The sequence below is a fragment of the Equus quagga genome, chromosome 13, assembly GCF_021613505.1.
Source record: "Equus quagga isolate Etosha38 chromosome 13, UCLA_HA_Equagga_1.0, whole genome shotgun sequence".
NCBI lineage: Eukaryota > Metazoa > Chordata > Mammalia > Perissodactyla > Equidae > Equus > Equus quagga.
The window spans coordinates 88433538-88443308 of NC_060279.1; positions in this window are offsets into that span (position 1 = coordinate 88433538).

Below are 9771 nucleotides of genomic sequence, written 5' to 3' on the forward strand. Positions count from 1 at the left end.
CCTGGGTCTGAGGGAGGAGGGGCTGGGGCTGGACTCCCGGGTCTGAGGGAGGAGGGGCATGAGACCATGATTCTTGTGTCCCTGGGTGGTGATGCAGCTACAGCAAGTCATGGGCCCGCCTTCGGCCATCGCTGACATCTCCTCCCTGCCCTGTCCCCCCGCAGGTCTGGCCTAGGCCCCGGGTCAGACCCGGCCCCCTCCGGCCCCCATCCCTTCCTGCCCGGACCGTGAATTCATCTCCTCGAAGCCATAACGTCCGAGCTGCGTGGTGCGGGGCAGCACTGGGCCTGCCTGTCCTTCTCGCCCTGGCGGCGTGAGGGTGGGTGGCAGGCGGGCCCAGCTCCCTGTTTCAGGATGGGGGGCATTCAGTCTCCACTGTGTCTGTCTTCCCTTCCCTGGGGCTCCCTTTCCAGGCGAGGGGCCATGCATGTCTGGGGGACCCCTGCCCCCCAAACCCTCCATCTGTCTGTCTGTCTCTTTGCTGTTTGTCCAAGACTTGGTGTCCTGACCCTTGTTCTCACCGCAAATGTCAATGGGCCAATCCTCCGTGTTCCCCCAGACACACACACACCTGTGTCCACTCGTGTTCGCCACCCCCTGCGTCTGGCCAATCCCCCCACTGCTGCTGCTATCAACACCAGAATAAACACACACCGTGGGTCTCACTCCAGCTGGGGCTCCTGTCCTCCCTGGGACCAGGAATCTGGGTTGGGACATACTGACTCTGCGTTCAGACAAATGTTTCATTCACAGGCTGAGTGATCTTGGACAGCTTAATTGGTCTCTCTGAGCCTTAGTTTCTAAGTGTTATATTGGCCAGGACTATTGTGATTATAGAACACAAAATGCAGCCCAAACCACCATAAGCCAGAAGCAGAATTGAAAGACTCTGTACATGGTGAGTCTGAGAGTACACAGGGACTTCAGGCATGGTTGGATCCAGGTGTTCAAGTGACTCTGCTTGCTCTTTGTTGGTTTCATCCTCAGGCAATGGTGATAAGATGGCCGTTCGGAGCTCCAGGTTTATAATGCTGCATCTATTATGATGCCTTCAGCTGCATAAAACAGAATTCCCAACAGAAAGAAGTGAAATCTTAGAGGTTTCTTTTGCCCATATAACAATTCTTTCAAAGACACACAGTCTCGGGGTTGGTTCATCTGCTCGTCAGGCACTGGGCTGGCATCTCTGAGGTTCGTTTTACCTTCCTCTCATAAGTACAGAATGTCTGCAGCAGCACCAATGTCACGTTCTCACACGGTGGCATCTAAAGCAAGAAATGTGGACAGGAGCTTCCGTTTATGTGTTTGTCTTTTTCCTCCCCAGAAAAGTTCTCTGTATTTCTTATTTGCCAGAATTGGGTTCTGTGGCCACCTCGAGTTGCAAAGCAGTCTGGGAAATTGAGCATCTGTCGTTTCGAGTCCCCATCATGGGGTGCGGGTTTTGCTAGTGACAAAGCACGGAGAGGACAGTGATTGATGGGTAGGAAATTAACAGGACCTGTTGCAACTGCAAGAAATTAACAGGACCTGTTGCAACTGTTGTGCTCGCCCTGAGAGCCGATCATTTCAGAGGGAAGAAAATCGGGATATTCTCTCTCCCTCTCTCTCTCTCTCTTCCTCCATAACATTCAGGAAAAGGATTCTGATTGGTCCTGCTCGGGCCCTGGGATGACCACCTCAGGCCAATCCTTGAGTCCAATTGGCAAGCTTGCTCTTGTGCCCGCCCCCTGCCGTCCCTGACGCCTCCTCCCTGCTCATCTGGGGCAGGATTGGCCCCGTGTCCTCAAGTCCTCGTCCCTTCTTGCCCAGCTGTGAATTCATCCCCTTGAAGTCCTAACGTTCTTTAGCAGAGAACGTAGGGGTCCCTTGATTGACAGCCCCAACAGAGTCACGTGGCAGTGGGCAGGGGACAGGCCGTCAAAGCAGTAGGTGTCCACTACCTTCCGCTCTTGGCTGCTTGGCTTGTAGATGCACCCCTCCCGTCTCTGTCTCAGATCTCCCTCTGTCTTTTGCTCTCTTTACGTGCACGTGACACTGATTTTTTTAAATTGCACTCTAACGAGGAGTGCATTTATCTCTCGTTTCTCAAAGAGCGAGCAGCAGTTTTCAACGGCTAATAAATATCACGGTTATAAAGGTACAAGACCATTTGTAAAGTTCAGCTTAAAGGTAAACAGGGCAGCCTAACAGCATCCACCAGAATCGCAGGTTACTTTTAACCTAATAAATATCCTGGAAATCCCGTAAGAAGATAGTCCGTCATGGCAGAGAAACTTATCCTTTCAGTTATCGTCGTACTCTATGCAATCTTTTCAATCCCTGAGGATGCCACCGGCTTCAGCGAGAGTTTATCTGTCAAACAAGTGAACTTTGAAGTCAGACAGCCTAGATTCAAGTTCCTCCTCCCTGTGTATTAGCTCTGAGGCTTTGGGCAAAGTCTATAATTTCTCTATGCCCTGACTTCTGTAACTCAGATAGAGAAAGGAAAATGCTTCCCTCCTAAGAATGTCGTGCAGATTAGATGAAATAATGCACGAGAGGCTTGGCGCAGCATTTGGTACAGTGTAACACGACTCAAATGTTAGCTATCGATGTGGATAGCAATGATGATTATAATTGTTAATAATTGTCGTATATTAGAATATATTTAGGCGTTAGGAATCTTCATAATCACTTTCATATTGACTGACATAATATAAAAGTATCAGCTATTCCAGAAGGGAGCACGATTTTTCAGAGCAGGGAAATTTAAGCAGGACAATGTTTTATCAGCAGTTTGCTTTGAAAAGACGTAAGTTAGTTACGATCATTTCTATGTGTCTTATTTTTTTTTCTGCCTTTCTCATATAAGAACACCTGTCCTTGGACTTAGGGACCACTTTAAATCCAAGATGATCTGATCTGGAGATCCCTAACTTGGTTACATCTGGAAAGACTCTTTTTCCAAATAAGGTCACGTTCACAGGTTCTGTGGGGTTAGGACATGGACATATCTTTTGGGGGCCACCATTCAACCCACTGTAGCCACCTTGAAAAAAGGTTCATCAGTTTCTTATAAAGTTAAAGATAAACTTACCATGTGACTCAGCAACACCACTCCTAAGCATTTACCCACGGGAAATAAAAACCATGAACTTGAAAAGCCTCAAAATGAGTTTATTCAAGAATAGCCAAAAGAACTGCAATTCAAGACACGCATGCTGTGGTAAACCACAGGCAAATCCAGAGAACGAGGAGAGGAGCTGCTTTTATAGAGAAAAAGGGGGAGGGGAGGGGCTGTTCTAAAGGGAAGTCCATTGGGGGAAAGTTACAGTCCAGGGTGGCAACGGCTTCTCATTGGCTGAGCTGTGGCATTTCTCATTGGCTGAGCTGCGGTGTTTCTCATTGGCTGAGCTGTGGCATTTCTCATTGGCTGAGCTGCGGTGTTTCTCATTGGCTGAGCTGTGGCATTTCTCATTGGCTGAGCTGTGGCGTTTCTCATTGGCTGAGCTGCAGTGTTTCTCATTGGCTGGGCTGCAGTGTTTCTCATTGGCTGGGCTGCAGTGTTTCTCATTGGCTGGGCTGTTGCTGGGTGGGGAGAGAAATCTTCTTTTAGTAGTAAAGTGTTTTTACTTCCTGTCGAAGATGCAGCTCTGTCTCTTCGTGTTTGGTGTAATTGCTGATGTGTGATAGGGTGTGAGAGCTCCCCTTACAGGCCTTCCTGACTCCCAAGTTTCTTTTATTAATTTCTACAAAACATATGTCCATGCAAAGAGTCACAGCAACCTTGTTCATAACAGCCCCAACCCGGAATACTGGAAACAACTGAAATGTCCATCAACTGGAACAAACACAGCACAGTGTGTCCACAGGATGGAATACTACTTAGCAATAAAAAGAACGGTCTACTGATACGTGTGGCACCACGGATAACTCTCAAAACAGCGTGTCTTGTGAAAGAAGCTGTAAGTGAACATAAGTGAGGCCGTCTTGTTGCACTAAGTGGCCCCAGCCCCTCCTCTGTGTGACTCCTCGCTACTCTGCACATACTCTAAAATAATTCACATGCTCTCCTGACTTATGGCCTCTGCTCACATATATACACCCTTATAGCTTGATAAATTAAAACTTTGTTCTGTGAGTTTCTCTCCAGGACGGACTGACCGTAGGTGGGAGACACACCTACAAGATATTCATCATCACTGACAGAAGAAAAGAACGATGAAAGACCCTGGAGTCTGTCATGCCTGAAGGCTGACATTTCTAAACCCCCTCCTGACTGCCCATTTTCCCTAGATAACTACCTTAAGATTCTGTAATCCTTGAAGATGGGTTTTTTGAGACCTTAGTGTGCCATCTTCCCAATTATGCTGGCTAATGGAATCAAAGCTTCCTTTCTCAGTCCCTAACTCGTTGTGATTAATTGGCTCAAACCACGGCAAGCAGAGCAAGCCCATTGCTTGGCAACAAGGCCAGACACAAAAGAGTACAAATTGTATGACTCCATTTATGTGAAACTGTAGACAAGGGAGCACTCGTCTATAGGGGTGGAAAACAGACCAGGGTTGCCTGGGGCCGAGGAGTGGCGACGAGGGGTTGATCGTGCACAGGCACGAAGGAACCCTTTGGGATCATGAAACTGTTCTATAGGTTGATTGTGGAGGTGGTCACACCCTGTACGCACTTGTCAAAACTCATTGAAGAGTACGCTTGAAATTGGTGCATTTAAAATTATTTTAATTGTGGTAAAATACAGGTGGTGTTAAACACATTCACACTGTTGTGCAACCAATCTCCGGAACTCTTTTCATCTTGCAAAATGGAAACTTTATGCCCATTAAACAGCTCCCCATTCCCCCCTCCTCCCAGCCCCTGGCCACCATCATTCTACTTACTGTCCCCATGAATCTGACTATCCTAGGGACCTCATATAAGTAGAATTATACACTATTGTCCTTCATTCGTAACAAATGTACCACACTAATGCAAGCTACTAATAATAGGGGGATTGGGTGGGCATATTGGGGTGTAGGGGATTAGAGTATAGGGTTCCATTATACCATATGCCCATTAGGGTATATGGGAACTCTGTGTACCTTTCCCTCGATTTTTTCTGTAAACCTAAAACTGCTAAAAAAAAAAGAAAGCCTTATTAATTTTTTAAAATCGTGGATACCCATGTCAGTAGGCGAAAACAACAGGCGTCCATAACACAGGTCCGTAGCTGCAGGTGGTGTCCACTTGAGTAATCTGCGTGTCTGGGGGTGACTATGGAGATGGGAAGAGAAAATAAAGGTGAATGCCCTTTGCATATTTCAATATTTGAGACCAAGGTCATTCACCGCTTCTGGGCACACGGTTTCTCTTTCCTCCTAAGACACGCTTCTCCAGGCCTCCCTTATGACTTTGCAGGTGCAGAGAGACGTAGCCAATCAGGAGTGGACAGCCCGTGACGTCACCAGTCGCCAAGGCCTCCCGGGGCCCAGAGCGCTGTGGCGCCCTCTGGCGGCGCGTGGGGGAGCTGTATCTGAGAGCGCGCCGATCTGGTCAGCTGACTCAGGCAGGGTTGCAGCGTCCGGTGCGAGACCCCTCACGCCCCCTGGCGACTCAGGTCACTTTCCGTCTCCACATGGTCAGCGCTTGCGGGAGAAACTTGGCCAGGGGACAGAAATGCCGAGAGAAAGGGAAGATCAAAATTCCCCGGCATCCAATCAGAGACAGGCATTAAGTCAAGAGGCATCCAATCAGATTAGCGGATCCAGCCAACTAGCCCAGGCATCCAATTAGATGGGGCAGAGTTGCCATGACGACACGAGTCTCCATCCGGGAGGCAGGTTTCTTGGGCTCGGGTGCCGAGCGCCACCTGGCGCTTAGCAACTCTTGGCCACCTCCTCCGGCCGGCGTGTGCGCTGGTTGCAGGCAGCCAATAAGAAGGCGCCACGCGTCGTGACGTAACCAGTTGCCAGGCAGTCCGCGGGAGCGCGTGAGCTCGCGCGCGAGTTCGCGTGAGCTCCCGCGAGCCCGCAGGCGGGTCGCGCGCGCTTTCTCTAGTGCGGCCGGTTGATGCGCATGCGCTCGTATTTCTTATTTCTTTTTTCTTTCTTTTTTTTAGGTCGAGGTAGCAATAAAGGGCGGGAAAAGGCTGAGGCGAGAGGCGCGAGGGGAAGGGCCCAGAGATGAGAGACAGCGACCATAGTCAGGAAGGATGGAGGGGGTGGTTATAGAGATGGAGGGGACAGAAGAAGAGCCCGTGGTCACAGGGGACCCAGGCAACGGTAGTGAGGACGCCGGCAGAGAAGACCACCGAGGGGACTGTGTCCGCGGTGGAATCAAGCATGACGAAGAGGATCGTCGGAGGCAATGGGGAAAGTAGCAGAGACAGAGAAGGCAGTGAATCAGATCGAGGGGAAAGCTGCGGAGGAGATGGAGGGAGAGATGGAGGTGAGCAGAGACTGAGGGGACTGAGACGAAGACGGCGGGGGTCCTGGACAGAGACCCAGGGGTCTAAGAACGAAGGGAGAGAGACCCCGAGGACAGTGATAGAGACACAGAGAACAGTGTCGTGGAGAGATCAGCTCCCCGGGATCAGCTCGTAGGCTGGGGGGTGGGTCTCGGGTGCTGTGCACGAGCTGGCGAGTCCATTTTACTCTCTGAGACTTTGTTCCCTTCTCTGCCCATCTGTTAAGCAGCTGTGGACAAAACAAAGGACGTGCCCCCATGGGGCTTTCAACGCAGCTGGTGGACAAATAAATATATAACGTCACGTAGTGTTGAGTGCTAAGGAGAAAATTAAGCGAAGCTAAGAGGACAGAGAGATGGACGTTGTTAGTAGCAGGCCAGGTTATTCAGATCGACCCTCCCCCTGAAACAACTGAAAATGCTGGACAAAATTTTCTTTTTGAGTCATTGAGGGTCTTGCAAGGTTTATCAGGCCGTAACTGGAGGGAAACCAAGAACCCAGAGAAGGCATCAGACTGAGGGAATCTTTTGGTCCTGACAAGTTGGAACTTCCACTTTGATGGCTTCTTAGATGAGGGGAATAGAAAAAGCTCAGGGTCTGGGGCCGGCCCGGTGGCGCAGTGGTTAAGTGCACATGTTCCACTTCGACGGCCCGGAGTTCACCGGTTCCTATCCCCGGTGTGGACATGGCACCGCTTGGCAAGCCATGCTGTGGCAGGCGTCCCACATATAAAGTAGAGGAAGATGGGCATGGATGTTAGCTCAGGGCCAGTCTTCCTCAGCAGAAAGAGGAGGATTGGCAGCAGTTAGCTCAGGGCTAATCTTCCTCAAAAAAAAAAAAAAAAAGAGAGAGAGAGACATGAAGAACAGACTGAGAGAGTCTTATCTGTGTTTATTCTGAGTCTCCAAGAGAGAAGGGAGTGAGAATGTGCCAAAGGAATATCTAAAGAAATAATGGTGGATTTTTCAAGTTTTCCAGATATGATGAGAAACTCTAACCCAAAGATTTAAGAAGCCCAATGAATCACAACAGGATAAATATAAAGAAACCCACACCCAGGAACATTATATTTGAAGAAAACCAAAGGCAAAGAGGTCTCAATAGCAGCTAGAGAAAACAGGCGTCTTCCAAAAGACCAATAGTTAGCTAACAACAGACTTCCCAAAGATATCAGTGGAAGCCAGGATAAGATCAATGTGCTGATAGAAAATAACTGACTTTTTTTTTTTTTTTGGTGAGGAAGATTGGCCCTGTGCTGACATCTGTGTCAATCTTCTCTATTTTGTATGTGGGATGCTGCCAAACAAGACTTGATGAGTGGCATGCAAGTCCGCGCCCGGGATCTGAACCCGCAAACCCCAGGCTGCTGAACTTAACCACTACACCACCGGGCCAGCCCTGAGACTGCCAATTTTATACTCAGTGAAAAATAAAATTTCAAGAATGAGATCAAAATACATTTTTGGGTTAAAAACTGGAGAGTTTACCAGGAACAGCAGATCCTTCGTAAAGGACATTCGAAAGGATATAATTCAGACAGGGAAAAAAATGACCCCAGTTGGAATATCTGAGCTGCAAGAAGAAATTAAGAGCAAAGAAAATGATAACTTTGTGAATAAATCCAAGCAAATTCTGGCTGTGTGAAACAGTAACGACAGTAACAATGATATCCTGTATATCAAAGAAAGACAAAATGCAAACACATAAAACACGTATGTTAGGAGGGGTCATGTGGTGTTAAACTTTTCTAAAGTCCTTGTATTGTCTAAGACATAAGCAAAGGTGTCAATTCATTCCAGGCTTAGTTAAGTTAGTTTGCAAGTTTTGGTTTCTAGGATGAGCGCTAAAAGAAATAGAATTTATTATTTAGAAACTGAAATGGTAAAAGTTAAGGCATTCGAAAGGAAAGAAGTGAGAAAAAAAGAAAAATAGAGCAGGTAGAATAAATAGAAAAAGCAAAAAGATAAGACAGTAAAGTTCAACTCAGATATAACCATAATTTTATTACATGTATGTGGACTCAGTACTCCCGTTAAAAGACTGACAGGCTGGATTTTTTTTTAAGATCCAAGTGTGGATATTTACAAGATACGTTTAAGATATAAAATCTAGAAAAGCTGAAAGTTAAACAATGGAAACAATGGAAATGGATATATTGTATAAATATCAAGATAAAGCTGGTGTAGCTATAAGTATTGGATGAAATGTAATTTCAGGCAAAAAATTACTAGAGATAAAGAGATTTTTTTTTAAAGATTTTATTTTTTTCCTTTTTCTCCCCAAAGCCCCCCAGTACATAGCTGTATATTCTTCGTTGTGGGTCCTTCTAGTTGTGGCATGTGGGACGCTGCCTCAGCGTGGTCTGATGAGCAGTGCCATGTCCGTGCCCAGGATTCGAACCAAGGAAACACTGGGCCGCCCGCAGCAGAGCGCACGAACTTAACCACTCGGCCACGGGGCCAGCCCCCTAAAGAGATATTTTAATGATAAATGGTTCAACTCACCAGAAAGTTTTGAAAATTTTAAATTTGTATGCACCTAACAACATAGCCTCAAAATATATAAAGTAAAAATTGACAAAACTTTGAAGAAAACTAGACAAATCAACAATCATAGTGGGAGATTTGAACCCACTTCTCAATAAATGACAGCATCAAGGGAAAAAAATCATTGAGGATACAGAATATTTGAAAAACAAAAATTTGACCTCATGGACGTTTCTGGAAAACTGTAACCACCAGCTTCAGAACGCACTTTCTGATCAAGCACGTTTAGAAAAACTGGCCATATTTGGGGCCGTAAAGTAGTACCAGCAAATTTCAAATATTTGAAGTCAAACGGACTATGTTCTTTACCACAATAAAATTGTTATAAATTGATAACAAAAATATAACTTTAAAAATCCTCATGTACAAATTAAGAAATGCTCTTTGAAACAGCCCCTGGTCGATGATGAAGTCATGGAGGGGCCGGCCTGGTGGCTCAGCAGTTAAGTGCACTCATTCCCCTTCAGTGGCCCCGGGGTTTGCCAGTTTGGATCCCGGGTGCGGACATGGCACCGCTTGGCAAGCCATGCTGCATCAGGCGTCCCACATATAAAGTAGAGGAAGATGGGCACGGATGTTAGCTCAGGGCCAGTCTTCCTCAGCAAAAAAAAAAAAAAAAAAAAAAAGTCATGGAAATTAGAAAACCTTTTGATCTGTATGATGACAAAAATACTGTATACTAAAACTTGTGTGATGCCATCCTTAGAGGGAATTTTTAGCATTTCATGCATCCATCTCAAAGAGCTAGAAAAAGAATAACAAAATAAACCTTAAAAAAGCAAAAGG